The 16,632-nt window shown below is 40.3% G+C and overlaps 1 protein-coding gene across 1 annotated transcript in view; it reads left to right on the forward strand.

Moving 5' to 3' along the window:
* Positions 1-6,637: 6,637 nt before the first annotated feature.
* The window catches only part of Brinp1 (BMP/retinoic acid inducible neural specific 1), a 189,997-nt gene continuing 180,002 nt past the window's right edge, over positions 6,638-16,632 (forward strand). Inside the window, exon 1 of the mRNA XM_028754642.1 lies at positions 6,638-7,021. The gene's annotated coding sequence lies outside the window, so the exon portion shown is untranslated. The remainder of the gene's footprint in view (positions 7,022-16,632) is intronic.

Below are 16,632 nucleotides of genomic sequence, written 5' to 3' on the forward strand. Positions count from 1 at the left end.
TCAGTGGAGAGAGAGAGAGAGAGAGAGAGAGAGAGAGAGAGAGAGAGAGAGGTGGGGGACTGAGCAAAAGAGACAGGAAGACAGAGAGACAGAGACTGAGGGGGTACGCATTTAGAATAAGGACCTCAGTAAATACTTAGATCATGTAAGTTTCCCTCATTATAAATTGTTCTGAAAGTCCTTGGCTGGACTTAGCTGATGTTTTCAGCCCTATAAAATGGGCTACCTGCTGTATCCACCACCTCTTTGTTTACTACGGAAAAGTGAGGTTGCAGAAAGCAGAATTTAAACAATGTGAGATTTTCAAAATCTCAATGCTTGCTGAATCAGCAATCTCAGAAGGATGTTAAAGCAGTTTACCATAGGGCTATCCCTTGAGTTTCCATCAACAGAATGATATTATCCTGCTTCTTTTATTTTAGAATTTTATGTTACTAGGACAAAGGTCTGGGAAGGATACAGGTTAAGAAAGATAGACTTTTAGCAGCATAAGATAGAGAGAGGAAGGAAACATTGGGATTAGTAACAGGTAGTAAAACTAGCATGCATGCACTCATGCTCACGATATCAGCTACTACACATTGAGAGAGTCTGACAAGAAACCAATATAGATGTAACTCCCCCTCAGGAAATCAGATGTGTCAGCAAAGCTTTATAATAGGAGTATGTGTCTTCTGATATCTGATATCTGGAGCACTTCAAAGAAGATTGACATATGCAAATATCTCTGATTAAAAGCAAGGAGTATTGTAGAATTAGAAGAGACAGTATATACATAAGAACTCAATGTATTGGATAGATCACCTGGGTGTTGAATAAATATGCCTTAGACTCCTTCCATGTAGAATGGTAAATAGCATCATAAATTCATATTTGGCTTCTATAGTACAATGCTCCAAGTTTGAATCCTGCTTTTGTAATATATTTCTGACTAATTTTATTATGTTTTCCTCAACTGAAAATGGAAATGATGACCATAACAGATACCCACATCACAGACTAGTTTGAAGACTTAAATTAATCTTTGTGAAGGTCAGAAGGGCAGCTATTGGTGCTCATTGAGTCTCTGTATGCTCAGCTTTCATCACAAATCTATTTTTATGCCACTGAGTTCAGTTTAGGAAATATATATTGGATGAATAATGTCACTGATAATTATTTAATTACAATTGTGATGAAGGAGACATTAAGGGTCCTGAGAGAGCCGATATCCTGTCTGGGTGGCATGGAAATGATATTTACAATGATACTTGAAGTGTGAGAAGGATTTGAATGGAGCAGAAAACTCAGATGTAAGCCTAAAGGCAAGCAAGAACTAGATAAATTATAGGCCCTGGAAAAGGACCAGAGTGGTTGGAGTTGAGAGGTTGGTACATCATCTTAGAAAGAGAGCAAGTTGAGACAGATTCTGTATGCTGCATGTTAAAATATTCTCCATCTTAGTTGGAGCAGCAGAGAAGGTGTCATGTGAACTTTATTTTTCCATAGAGGTTATATGTCATCATGAACACATAGCAGTGCTGGGAACAAATGCAGTGGCTTTGAAGGGGCCAACATAATTATTTTGTTTGGACAGAAGCTCAGAACCAACCACTGTACAGTTCATTTCTACTACCAAGGCAAAACAGAGTAATAACTAAGCATAACACGAATGCAAAAAATACAGGGGGCAGAAAATGGAAGATACTGAGGTCTGAGTTTTACAGTTCTGTCTTTGGTGTGCAGCTTGAAGTCCACCAGGTTTTTCATAAATACAATAATAAATAGAAATTTTATTTAAAGCATACTGCCTCCAGAAGACTTAGATGAGATGAGTATCAGAAGGGGATAGTGTAGGAGAGAAAGAGAAATTAGGTTCACTCAACATAGCAATTTTGTTCAGTGAGCAGATGTTCATTTAAACTCGGGTAAGAGACAGGCAAGGCTTGGATGCTTCTGATCTATACAGATTAATACATGTTAGTTTATTAATAAGGGTTATTTATATATCGATAAATATAATCAATAAATTGTATAATATTAATAAATATTAATATTCAAGATGGCAAGTAAATATGCTTGCCTAGCAATAAAGAGACAATTGTTCAGATTCCTAGAGCCCATGTAAAAGCCATGTAGTGTGGTGCCCCATCTATAACTCCAGGCCTCAGAAGTGGAAACATGGGATCCCTAGACCAAGCTCGCTAGCAGTAGTAGATGCATCAGTTAGCTCTGGATTTAGGTGAGGGTCCTGCCTCATCAGGTAAGGTAGAGTGGTAGAAGAAATCTTGTAATATCAACTTCAGACTTCTCACAAGCCTATACACATACGCAGGGGAAATACAACTTATATATGGGATTCTAAATATATGAACACAGACACACACAAACACACACACACACACACACTAAAACATACAGATACACTATTTAGTGAGGTGATTTTAAATATCTCAGTTCAATTCCACGGTTCCATGTCTTTAAAGGAAAGAAAGTGTTCTCCACAAATTGTCTTTTGAAACACACACACATACACACACACACATGCAGAGAGAGAGAGAAGGGAGAGAGACAGAGACAGAGAGGAGAGTGACATGTGTACCTCTAGCATACAAACTTAAAGAAAAACTTGTGAAACTAGAAACCTGCTCTTTTAACTGCTTTCAAGACTACACTAGATCTGCAATACACTAGACCTGATATAGAAGCACATGTTTCCCTCTGAGCTTTTCGAGAATTTTCTAAGGGTTCTGAAGATCATAACTACATTCTTTGATATACTGTCATTATTTGTCCCAACTTTGGCCCTGCAGAGGACTTTAGACTCCTGGAAGATGGAATCAGGTGGTCATTCATCTTTAAGTCTTCCATGTGATCTCACTTTCAGCAGGCCTTTAAGAAACTCAAGTTTTTCCTACAGATGTTCAGCCCACTTTGAACCCAGGGTACCCCAGATTAAGGGATTTTTAACTCCTTTGAGGTTTGGCAGCCATAGAAAACGTAAGTCTCTGAGACAGCAGCAGGTGGCTAAAAGTCTTGCACAAATAGGCAAAAGGCTTGTCTTTATTTGAGGTGAGGGAAGCAGGGCCTTATTTTATCTGGAAAATTTATCTGTATCTCTTAGCATTTCTAGAATCAAAAGTTGCTTTTTTGCTTATTTATTTTCTTTTTTAAATATTCTTCTTTTTTTTTTTAATTTTCATCAATTTGAATTTCAGTGAGGCAAACTCTAACAAGAAAGGCCAAGTGAGAGATCAGAAAAGGCACCAGAAGATCCAGAAACAGTGGATGAAATCGGCAAAAAGGAATTTGGAAAGAAATCATATCAAAGATTCAGGAGATTTTCATAAACATTTTTTTCTCCCCACAATACACAGAGTCAGAAGCAATCGTGACATTCTTAAAATGAGCTGAGACTTAACAAACATCATTGAATCCATAACAATATGATGGTGCATGATCACATTTGCTGAGTAAATGTTCTTGATCAAGGTCTTTTTATAGCAATCACCTCAAGGCCCACAGAGAGTGAGTCCTCACTCAGGTCTACCTTAAGTTGTTGGAAATTCCCTCCACCCATGCAAGCTTTTGTAAATTCCGTGGAAATAGCAAGCAGCTGCTCACCAACACCCACCCCAAAGAAAGAACAAGACATTTCTCACATATCTCAAGCTTCCTTAAATGTTCTTTCTTTGGCAAAGGAGAAAAAAAAAAACAGAAAACGAAGAAGTATATTTTTGGCCTCTAAACCTTTCCTACTAGTGTGTCTTTCTGCAGAAATGTGATCCATATGGTCTGATTACTTTCTCCATAAGTCATTAGAAATGCTTTGCACTAGGAACTTTCCTCATGACCAAGAAGTCTTTGGAGACAGTTTTACATGGCTTTCTCAGCCTTGCCTCATAGAAACAGAGCAGCTAAACAGGGCCAAATGCAAATGAGCCAAGACCTAGAAAGGTTCAGGTTTTATCTAAAACTCAGAACCAATAAGATTTCAGTGAGCTTTTAATCTATCCTGTGAAGTCTTCACATCCTCCTCTAGGGACAGCTTCTACTAAATCCTCCTTTGACAAACATTAATCAAGGGTTTCAGGTATCCGGGTTTGTATTTATGTTGGACACAATACTCCACTGAGTTTCAAAATTGTCCAACCACCCTAGGGTTTTTCCCATTATTTCTTGAAAATACAATGAATATTTTAGATGTAGACATGAGCATGGAATTCCAGGGCTGATCAAATCATGGTAACATGAATCTACACAGATAATCATGTGTCAAAGAGATTTGTGTCCTGTTATATACAAATGAGACAATATTATGTGTCTCATATCACTCAATCCATCTTTCTTTCCTTCCTTCTATATTTTTCTCTTTCTTTCTTTTATTTCTTTTTGAGGCAGTGTCTCATGTATCCCAGGCTTGCTTTAGTCTCACTATAGATGAGAATGATTCTGAACTTCTAATTTTTCTATATTTAACTCCTCAGTACTGGTATTTTTAAGACATGCTTTAGGCTTTGTGTATGTGAGAAAATCACTCTAGCAACTGAACTGTAACCCTGGCTTATCACATAGCATTTTAAGACCTATTTACAAAATATTCCAAATGAAGGTTGGTGTCTCATAAAAGCTCAACAATTCCCCTGCCCGCTTCTGTTTCTCTCTGTTTCCTAGTACATAGATATAGAAAGGAATCTGTTTCTGAGTGAAATATTGACTGTGTTTGGTGATTGGTAATAAGCAGAGTAACTTTTTATGTTGTTAAATGTCCTATTTGTAAGGCGTTTTGACCATATACTACCCTGAGAGTGTAAATTATGAAGGAAGACATAGGAAGGGGAACAACATTGTCTTGGTCTTCATCTGACTCGGTTGTGTTAGACTGATCTCTTGACTGCCTCACCAGCTGTTGTTGGTACTTTTCAAGGAGGCAGCCCCCAGCTGGGGGTGATAGAGCACAACAAGAATATGACAAATAACTGGGAAACGATGTGGAATAGATGGATACAAAGAGAGGGCTAAAGAAAACAAAAAAGGACACAGGATAGCATCTGGGACTTCATGTGTGGTGAGTGTATTTCTTCACAATTGTAATCTTTTCAAGAAGAACTGACAAGGATCTCAACTCAGGCCAAAAGCCAAGGTAAGAATAAAATTGTTGCCCAAGAACAAGAGAAGTTCCATCAATCAGAGAGAGAAATCACCCATCTGGTCAGTGGCCAGAGAGCTGTCCGTGGTACTGACCTGTTCTCATTTACATTGCAGTGTAAATGCAGAGACTTCTCATGAGTTCTGCTGCTAGCCTCTCTCCTCTGATGTTCCTATGTTTCTGCCTCTTTTCTCTCTACATCTTTCTTCTTCTTGGTTAATTATGCTGATTTTTCTCAAGTTGCTAGTCTTTAATTCAAGAATTTTTCTCTCATTTTGCTTCAAAACTCCTTTTCTTTCACTGTATTTTTTAGGTTCTTCTACATTTTTCTACTGACTACATCTCTCTCTTGTCACCTTTTGGTTAAGAGAAAGATTAACGGTAGAAATCATAGCAGCGGGTAATATACAGGGCGCATAATCTACCTGGAAGCAATATATAACTTTCAATTACACAGCAACCTCTTTAGAAGGTTAGTTATCACATCTTACTAAACAGGGAGAAAGTGAAGGCTAAGATAACTTGGCCAATATCCTACATAGACAAGATTCCAGTTTATGTCCAACACTTGGACTTTTCACTGCATCTGGATTCCTTTACATTGTCCAATATTTTCCTTATGGTTTCCTGTCTCTCACTCTGGTAGCTTCGACAGAGCTTCCCACCGTAGCCAAATATTTAAAGGACTAGGAATCCACACTTCTGGTGGAATTTAAGCTTTGAGTAAAGTAAAGCAAAATACACAGAATGCATACAATGTGGAGATTTAGACCGTGCAAAGGCCTTCCGGCTTACTTCAGGGAGAGGTTCTGCCTGCACCTCAGGCTGAATGCGGACTTTTCTGCTATCTGTATTCTTGTGTTAGTTTAACTGCTCTGGCCTTTTCTCTGTCTCTGATGGTCCCTAGAGAACTTTGCGTTCTCTTCAGCTTCCCACTCCGACATCCTTCCCACGTAAGGAAGCGCGTGCTTAATTCTGGGAGGTTAAGTGGGCTCTCGCCTACACACAAAAACAATTTCCAGTAGTCACAGTGAAACACAGAGACACAACAGGACTCAAACGTGCGTCACCCCAGACAAAACCCACACTCAGGTATGTACACGCAGTCACGTCAAGCTCCCGCATAATCAGAAATACCAGAGGCTCGCGCATCACTCATCTACAGACCCTTTTCAGCTAGAATCACGATTCGGTATCTGCGCGCACACGGTCCTTCTGGGTACTCCTGTAAGGAGTCTCGCAGCACTGTCCCCAGACCCATGTGAGTTCCCTTGAAGCTCATCCTTTGCCCACCCAGTCCGCCCCTCCCTTTAGGCGACCCCACTTCTCTTCTCCTCTAGGTTCTCTTCCCCCACTGCCTGAAGACGTACAAAACACTCCTTGGAATCTACCGGGGCTCTCAGCTCCTCCCTCCCCGCCCCCGGCAGCCTCTCCCCCATTCATTTTCCTCCGTCGCCGGCAAAGTCCCTCCCACTGCCTAGTCCGGCCTCCGTTGCTCCCCGCCCGGAGACCGCGGCGTACTTGGTCTTCCCTCTCCATTCGCCAGCCGCCTCGCTCCGGGTCCCCACGGCTGCGAACTGATCTGGTGCGGGGGGTGGGCAAGAGGAGGAGAGGAGCGCAGGCAAAGGAAAAGGCAAGAGAGCCAGAGAACCGGAGGCAGAGAGAGTAGTGGCCACCTTCCGGAGCCGGGATTCATGCCTGTCCTCGGGACCAGCCAAGGGGACTTTAAGGCTGAGTATGAGCCAGGCTGCTAGAAGCCAGGTACCCCCACGCCTGCAGTCCCCGCGCCGTCCCCGGTATGCGAGCTGGACGCAAGGCTCTTCCAAGTTCCCACCGAGCCGAATAAAAAGCGTCCTCTCGCTGCTCTCCGCCAAAGACGGACATTGACTCCAGGTAAGGCGACTCGGGGCGCAGCTCCCCACAGCCCCTCTGCCCTTGGAACCAGCCACGGACCGCAGTCGGGGCGCCCCCGCCCTCACCTCCCATCCCCCTTCCAGCACCCTCGTCCGGTTTTCCCTCGCCTCCAAGTCCTCTTCTGTTCTGGAGACTGTGTAGATTGGACTCCATTGGTTAAATGCGGGTTTTAGTAAGTGTCGTGTGTGTCCCCGCGCGCTCCCGACGTGGGTACCATGGTGGGAACTTGATGTGGTGCTAGTGCATGTTTGCCTGTGCAGCGTCGTTTTCGTTTGATGCGTGTCGTGTGTGTGTGTGTGTGTGTGTGTGTGTGTGTGTGTGTGTATGTGTGTGTCCGTGCCCTATAACCTACTTTCAGAGAGATGTGTGTGTGTCTGTGTTTGCATGTGTGTGTTTGCATGCGTGCACGTCTGTGTATTTTTAATTAGATCTCTTCAGCTCACAGGGAATGGAATGGGGTTCTTACTACAGGATCACGTAGCCACCGGGAAGCCCGCTGTGGACTTCCTCTTAGGTCTCTGGCATTGGTTTAGGAGAGATGATGGGAATATAAATGGTGCTTTTTTTAGCCCAGTGTTGGTACCTATGAAGGAAAAATATCGTCTGGATCATGGGGTAGTGCTGCTCACTTGAACTCACCATTAAAAATGAAAAATACATGTCCAAAACCCTAGGCAAGTGAGATGCTGTCCCTTTAAATTCCACACCGGGCAGACTCCAGGATTCTGATGGGAATTTGGAGAGGCTGAGTATGGAGTGAGAAGGAAAGGAGGAAGTCTGGGATATCCTTATCTACTGCATGACAAGTCTTGGGTAGAGAGAGATCACCCTGTCTCCCTGTTGCAATCATATCACTGCCCCCACACCCCTGCCTTTTGTTGAGGGGGTGGTCTGGGTAAGTTTGCCTGAATCATCTCAGGGGAAAAGAGTAAGCATCCTCTGGCAATGCGATTGTTCATCTCAGTCCCATCGGGTACCAGAGAAAAATAGCATTTGGAGCAGCTCTGGGTGCTTTGGCAGGAGACTGATAGGGTACTTTCCTAGGATGCATTGTTTTTGCCTTCTCCATCTCAGGCAAGCTTTGGAAGCCCAGAATCTCTTCTTAAAACTGTGCTTTCTCATGGCTCCAGTAAGTTCCAAAGCTACTGGGAAAGAAATTAGTGTGTTTTGGGGGAGTGGGGAGTAGAGGTCTATATGTGTGTATTTAAGAACCAAGGAACTACAGTTTGTGAGGGTGGGGAATTCGTCACAGAATATGGTGGTAGTTGACTTAAATTGCTATCTGGTTTTCACCTCATATTTTATGCTTGGCTCTAAAATACTGCCAAGGGCAGGGAGGCCTGAAAAGAGTCTCAGGAAGACAATTTGAGGTAAGGGTCTCCTTCTTATTTCCTCCACCTTTTAGGAGCTTGTACAGGTAAATACTTTGGCCAGCCTGCCCAGGCACAGTTGGGCTTTGGTTTTGGAGCCAGTCATTGATTTGATTCCCGGCTGCCTTTTAAAGGCTTGCCCTACTCAGCAAAAAATGCTGAGTTTTACTGCTGTTAGCATGGCTTCCAGACTAGGCAGCTGTTACTTTCTCAAGGTAAATGGCAGCCATTCTGCTTGTAAGCAGTGAAGCTAGAAGATGAGGCTGAGGTAGTGTGATAGAGTGTCTAAAGGGTCACTAGATAGGCCTCTTGAGGAGGGAACGAAAATAGAAATATACCTGTTTTTAAAACCATTTATACATACATTTGTATCTTCTGAGGAGAGATAAAAGCAAACGTGTGTTTGCAGGAACCTGCCCCGACTGGTGGGTGTCTGTTCTACCTGCAAGCACTTGCACACATACCATTTTCTGGCTACAAGCAGATATCTCAGGCTGAAGGCTTCAAGAGGGCATGCCCATAGAGTAGACTTTACAAAACTCAGGTTAGATCACAGCATCCTAGTGCAGTTTGGGGAAGGGTTTTGCGAGCAGAAGAGCCCTCATGTTGGAATAGGCTCTCATTATCTCTGTTCCAATGTATAAATGATCAATTACTATCAAAGAGCAAGCAGGCAGGACTCTGGCTCAGAAAGAGGACGACAGTTTCTCAGTATTCACTAGCAAATTGGTGGCATGGCCAGGACTAGAACCCAGGGTGTTTTTCAGCCAAATCAGTGTCAGGTTTTACTCCATTATCCTATTCAGGAATTCACAACACTTTATAACCCTACCTGCCCATGATACGATACTTCTACTTAAGATAACTGATTGTCTTCCTTCCTGAAAGTTCTTGTTTTAGAGATGCATTTCAAACCTTCTTCAAATATTTCATGACCCAGGAAAGAAAGTGCATAATGCCTCAGTTATTCTTCTTGATTCACAAGAGCATTTAAAAACATGCACACATAGGGATGCAGAGAGAGAGAGAGAGAGAGAGAGAGAGAGAGAGAGAGAGAGAGAGAATATAGTCTGTTTTAATGTCATCAGATAATTAAATAAACATGGGGATCCAAGAATATATGACTTGTAGATAGATCCCAGTAGAAAAACTGGACTATATGGACCCCTTTATGAGAAAATGTCTGGTTTCTGGAGTACAAAATATATACTTAGACATCCAGGCAAATACTTCAGGAAAATTAATTTACTTACGTTTGTTTAACCCTCATGTCTGTATATTCACAGTATAAGCACAGGAGCATACACAAGAATATATATGCATCCATACACAGGTATATATATACAGGTCCAGAAACCTTCCCTTCTTAATACACTCCCCTAAATGTAACTAACCTTTTAAACTCTGCCGAAAACTGAGCTACCCTTTGTAAGTGCATGGCTTGTTGGTGGACTTGGGCTTACAACCTCAGAGAAAGAAAAATATAAAGATCTTTGAGTCACAGGACATCCAGAGTTGAAATCAATTTCACTAAAAAAAAAAAAAAAAAAAAAAAAAAAAAAAAAAAAAAAAAAAATGCCAGCCTTTTAGATGCTCTTTTTGGGACGCAGGGAAGTAGTTAGAAATACAGGGATTTTAGGCCCATCTGCAATAAAGCCATTAACAACCTCACAAACGTTGTCTTTTCTGGAGCTGGATGGCACTTTAGCTCCCAGAAGGGGGAGCTGTGACTCCATTTCATCCATGGAAAAAGAGCTCTGCTATTCCAAATAAGCTCTGGGGCCCCCCTGCTGAGTTGAGAAGGCCCAGCTCCTGCTGTATGGAATATGACTGTAGCAGCATAGGTGGGGACTGTAAAAATGTTCTCTCCCGCTCAGCTCAAGTGAGACATTTCTCTCTTAGTGATTTCAAGAGAGTTTATGCTATTGATCAAATAATTCTGTCTCTCCCTTTTCCCCCTTTTTTCCCCTCAACCTGTCTTCACCCCAAAAGATACTGCAGTTATGTGAGGAAATATTTTCTGATTTCCATATGCTTTCTCATCCTGGTTCCTTAGATGACGTTATTAAGAAATATCACCAAAATCCTCTGACCTAAAATCCAAAGTTTAACAACTAAGTTACTGAATTCCTTGTAACCATATCAAACAACAATGAGAAACATAGGAAGAGTCATCAAATATAATTTTTCCTAAAACCTCCCCACTGTTTTCATTCTAATCTTTCATATGAATGATAATAGATCTATCAGACTTTCCTCCACTGAGCAAACCCTTCTTACATTTTAGCATCTAGCTCAGATAATCCTTCTAAGAAGTCTTCCCAAGGCCCAAGGCCTTGTTTCAGAACCAATCTCTTTTGGCTGGATTTTGACATAATTGTGTTGAAAACCCTATTTATTTAGTTTTCATCTCTATTTGCTCTGTTTTACAGCCACACAGTGATAGCTTTGTCTTTATCATATCAACATGTGCTCTTATTAGCAGCATTTCTCTTTCAATAGCTGGGGACTGGCACACAGCAGTTCTTTTATCAATTTTTGCTTTTGTATGCATACTCAGTGTGAAAAGTATCTATCTTCATCCCCCCCCCCCCAATTGATTCTTATTTACTCAAAACAAAGCCATGATGTCTTCAAAAATCACATCACTTAGCTTAGCCACTCAGGGGTACCAGTGATGGTGCAGAGGGGTAGTTATATCAAACTTGATATTGCTCCTTGCATGTCCCAGGATCTTTAGATTTATTCCCTCCTTTAATCTCTATTCTTGTCCAGTGAGGCAGATACATTTATTGTACAGAAGAAAGGGAACTTCCTTTTGTCCAACTCCTTTTAAGCAGAGGGGCAAGGATTTGAACTTTTCATGAATATCTATTTTCTTCTACTACACGATCAAGATCACTCATAGCTATTGAGACCACCATGTTCAGTGGATGTTAGAAACAACTGAGTATACTGTTGTCTTGCTTTTAGGGTATGAGGATTGGGTTAGAATTGAAAGAAAGAATTTATTTATTTTCAAAAGCAGTAGATACTGAGTGTCCTCTACTTAGCAGATGTTGTCCTAGAATAGTACTGGTAAATAGACCTTTGGTGAATTAGAAAAGTGTTCTCCATGTTAGGCAATATGGTAGTCATGCACCCTTAAATGTGCCAATGGATACTGTTGAAGTGAGCTTTTCCTCTTGTTTAAAATTTATTTGTTTCTTGTTTTAATTTATACAGCAGTATGTGGCTGCTGGACACTAAAATGGACAGTTCTGGTTTAGACACAAGGAATATTTTATGACGATAGGACTGCTTTCATTGGGGGTTCACATATGGGGGGAAGAGATGGCTAATAATGACTAAGCAGATAGAAAACCACAGTAATTAAACCTAATATTAAATGTCATACAAATAATTAGGGATCCCATGCTAAAAGGGAAGGTGGGCGATATAACTTTAGATGAGTTAGTCATAAAAATCCATTTCTGAGGAAATAGTACTGATGTTGAGATTTATGCAAGAAAAGTGAATGGAGTCATTATACAGGAGGATGATTAAGAAGGCTAAAGATGTACAGATTTCCAGTGTAGATGAAGCTATAAATGAGGAGGTGATATGAGATGAAAAAGATAGACAGAACCCACATCAGAAAGGTAAAAGAGGGCAAGAAGTTTTGTCATCTCTTTTGACACATCTTTAGTTGGGTAATACAAGATCCAAGAATGAAATATATTCTGGAAATTGGCTGGGCCTTATCAGGTACTTTCTGTTATATTTTCATCACTCGCATTTTTAATCACTCATTTCCATGTGTTTTTAATTTCCAGTTTTACTTAGAGTACCATATTCCAGAAACTCTTAGGCTTAAAACAAAAAAGTCAATGATAGAGAAGGGAGGAGAGAATGTGGGCAGCAAATACCTGAAATCTCCAGGAAAGAGTAGAACATGGCTGCAGTTTCAATTTGGAAAGGTGTATCAAATATATTGCTTGCAAAATAATTTGAACAAAGTATTTGAGCAAATACGCTAGTGAAAGCTGATAAATGTAGGCCATCTAACAGAAGAGTTATGCAAATTCCCAAATAGTCATAATGGGATGGTAATTGCCGTTTCAAAATCTCATAAGGTTTGGGGAAGACTAAAGGAAGACACATCAGTAAAGACAGTGATGAGGTTGAACATATATATATATATATAATTTTAAGTCTCTTTTACTTCAAAACTTTTCAAAACTTTATAGAATAAAAGTACAGAGACAAAAGGCTCTTGATCCTGGTTCTTCTCGGTATCTATAAAGACTCATTAAGAGCCTATCTTTCTCTGCGTGTGTTTGCCTTCTGTAAGTTTAGAAAAACCATACTATGGCTTAGCTTACTGAAGAGATATTGCTGGGATGTATGGAAATGCAGCATGACAAAGTTCTTCTAAGAGCAGAGAGAGACACATGCATGGTGGCTGTGCTTCATCATAAGAGTTAGATGTCCTCTCAGAGATGAGCCAATCTAAAGGAAGTCATATCTCACAGGACTGATTGTGATTCAAGGCAGGCTGGCTGAATGGGATAGATGGTGAGCCTGCTGCTACTGGTGCAACTCTTAAGAGCAAAGTGATTAAGTGCTAACATGAAAACCACTATCCTCCTGGAGCACAGCAGCCCAAAATGGTTATCTACAAATCCATAGACAGTCCTTGCTACTAAGGGGGCAAAGAAGACAATTAAGAAAATAATGAGGCCAAGGAAAAGTGAAATTAATTTTTTTCATATGAGAATGAACGTGATTTTTATCTCCCAGGGGATCTATCTTTTGGAGATTGCAACTGGCCTTAAAGAGGATAGCCTGAATAAGACTAGGGGTGAGAAAGTGTACAGTGGTCAATTGCCAGGGTTGCCTGCTACCCCCACACAGGAAGAGCAAGCCTGATGAAGGCATACAATCTATCATGCTTAACAATTCTGTTCTCACGGGGTGCAGAGCTGTGTGAGACATGTTGGCATCATCTTGGGAATAGCTAAGTAACTGTATCCCCCCAAGGGTGGGAGGTAGATCTATAAGGCTATTAACAAAAGTAAGATACAATCGTCTGTTTGTGTGTAAACTGTAAAGGTTGGAACAGCAGGGCTCTAAGTAAATGGTCCATCTGAACAGCTAGAACCCTTTGTAAGAGTTAACCCAATACAGGCCTCAAAGGGTTTCTGAGATATAATTTATCTAGCTTTTCAGATGCTCTGAAAATGAGCCAGTGGGGAAGAACAGATCCTGTGGGGTAAAGTGGAATAGCCAGGTTACTGATTACAAGTTGATTTAGATGGAAGAAGGCTGTATACATATCCACGGGATGGCTGCACTTCAGAAGACCCACCCTATTAAATGATAAGTTTTCAAGTTGCTATTCTAAGAATTAGCCATCTGTAAAAATAGATGAAATGCTTGACATCTGTAGGATCTCTGGACTATCCAGAAACCCCATGAAAAAACGAGAATAGCATTCTCTCAAAATGCAGCATAGACCATAGCCTTGAGCAAATGTGTTTCTGCTTATATGGCACTGGGTAAACTAAATTTCTCATACGATTGATGAGTTCTGAGTTTATAAGCACATTTCAGAGAAGCACCTACAAGGAATCTTCCTAGTACTATAAAAAAACATCTGTACAAAGCACAGAAGCCATTTAAAAAAAAGAAAATCAGCATTTTGGTATATGTAAGCTTGTAGAGGAAAGATTGAAAAATAGATTACCTGGGAAGGGCTGGCAATGTCATTTTCCTGCTCGGACACATTTTGGAGACATGACTCTTTCAGAAGAAGTAGTCCTCATTTCTAGAGATGGCAAAGGCTGAAGAGGGCTGGAAAGGTTACGAAGATTTTATTTTAAGTGTATACCAACAAGACAGCATTCAAAGTCCAGTGAAGCCTTACAGATGATTTTCTAAATTATTAGTAAGCCAGCTGCATTTTTGTTCTTTTTTGTCCTCTATTTTATTGCACTAGCAAAAAATACATTTATTCAGAGTTTAATGTCTTTACCCACAATATTCAAGGGTGGCTGAAATGTCACTATTATAAAACTACTGTTGAACTCAGACCACATGTGTGTCAAGTATGTTTGCTTCGTGTTCCTTGTATAATAATGGATATCTAGTAGATTCTTTGTTATGTATTATCTATAAGCACATAGCAAGTAGAGTAAACTCCCACTCTGGAGATGGGAAAATTGAGGTGTGTAACAATAATTTTTCCTGTTGAATACCATATAGTAAGTCAATGGTGTGTTATCGAGGATTTGAAGCTGTTTCTAGCTGACTTGAAAACAAAGAGATTAAAAACTTGATGGCTGGTGTCTGAATGCCTGTTCTACCACCTACTAGCTCTCTGACCTTAGCAAGTTTACCTAATGTCCTCATTTCAGTTTCCACATATATACAATGAGGCAAACAAAAAGGACTCTGTATAGAAGAGAGATTGGAATTTAATGAGTTGATTCAGTAAGTGCTTCAAACAGTACCTAGCAGATTGTCACACCACATACCATTAACTAGTTTTGGTTTTATTCCTGCTATGCCCTGATGTATCAGATTGAGCATTATTTGCAGTCTTAGGTTTGTTTTCAAACTAGAAAAATCATACACAATAAAGATTACTTTTAGGTTTGAGACACGACCTTGTACAGGAACTCTTGAGATCATTTTTATAAACCACCCCATCACCCCCCCAGTGCAGCAGTGCATCAGCAGTACTTATAGGGGAGACTGAGAAATTAGGAAAAAGGCTGAATAGTATGCAGAATTATTAAGGCAGAATTTTTAATTCTCTCTGTTGCTATGGGTCAGAAAGCAGATGTGGAGAGGTCATTGACCATCAGAGGTGAATGCCATCTTTAATATAGGTCTGTTTAATTTTATCTCCTTTTCTTTTGTCTTATTTCATATATAGAACTATTCTCTTTAAGGTGAAAATAGAACCTGAGTTGGTTCGGGAACCCTGAATCCGTGCAACCTCTCTCTCTCTCTGTACCTGTCTACTTGAATTTCCAATATGTAAAGCTAGGGTTTCTGTCAGGTTTACCTGAACACATGGATGATTGACAGTAGATAGATGCTCTGTGGACTCTGTTTAACTTTTTACTCATGATTGCTTTTTACATCATCAATGCCATTTATTTTATCAAGTTCCTAAATACCTTGAAATGATTTTTATATTATAGTTAACCATGAGTGTGATACTCCAAATTTAAAATGATTCTCTCTGTTTTCCCAACAACTTTCTGTCTACAAAATGAAGAATTCACTGTAAAATACGCAATAAGTGACAATATCTGACCTCGTGCCCTTGTCTGCTATAACACATTAAGTGTGATGTTCTTTTCCTGAATTGTCCTCCCTCTTTGCATTAGCCTAAGACATTGTCCAGCTAGTAGCAGCTTCCAGCACCTCCCCAAGTGGAACTTAGCAGCTTCTTATAGTGGGAGTTGATGGCTGCAACTTAGCCTCTATTGTCTTGGGCTAGGTCAGTCATTGCCAATCATCAACCATTATGTCATAAGGCTTTGCCCTCAGTTCTAATCTTTCACATGTCTAAAGTAGGAAGGCGTCCATTGTATTTTTTTTTAGGAGAAGTTATAAATGGGACTGCTAGAAGGAGCTTCCTAAATCCTCTCTAACAATATGCATTTTACTTCCTTTCCTTCTTTATCTGTCAGTATCGTGACTATTTTCCACTCTCTAGTGCGTTTTGGCTGCCAATTTCATAGCCTCTTAAAATAGTAATTTAATTTTACAATGCCTCTGTAGGAAACCTTAGCTTAGCCTGTTTATTTGCACCCTAATCGTGGGAGTTCAAACACTGCTGAAACCAGGGCCAGTAGTCATAGAGTAAGCAAGCTACTTTCTAACTTGTGGCTAATGCCAAGATGTTTCTTTTAATGGAAAGTGTAACTTCAAACCTACCTGTGATCTCAGTGATCCTACTGCCACTGTTAACAGCAACTCAAGAAATTGTAGGGTAGTGATGGCATAAATTTCAACAACGAGATATTGCAAGATGCTCTACATATTTCTACATTTCTGACTTTTAAATCGCTTCTCTATTTACTTAAACACATACATACTCAAAACATGTAGTCAAAAAATGGATACTGAATACAGTTGGAAACAAGTAGAAAGAAGAACACTAGATATTTTGGAAAATTCTCAAGTAGAATCACCCCTCTATAGTACTGTACCATGATTTCA

Source organism: Grammomys surdaster, unplaced genomic scaffold (assembly GCF_004785775.1).
Source record: "Grammomys surdaster isolate TR1022 unplaced genomic scaffold, NIH_TR_1.0 126029, whole genome shotgun sequence".
Taxonomy (NCBI): Eukaryota; Metazoa; Chordata; class Mammalia; order Rodentia; family Muridae; genus Grammomys; species Grammomys surdaster.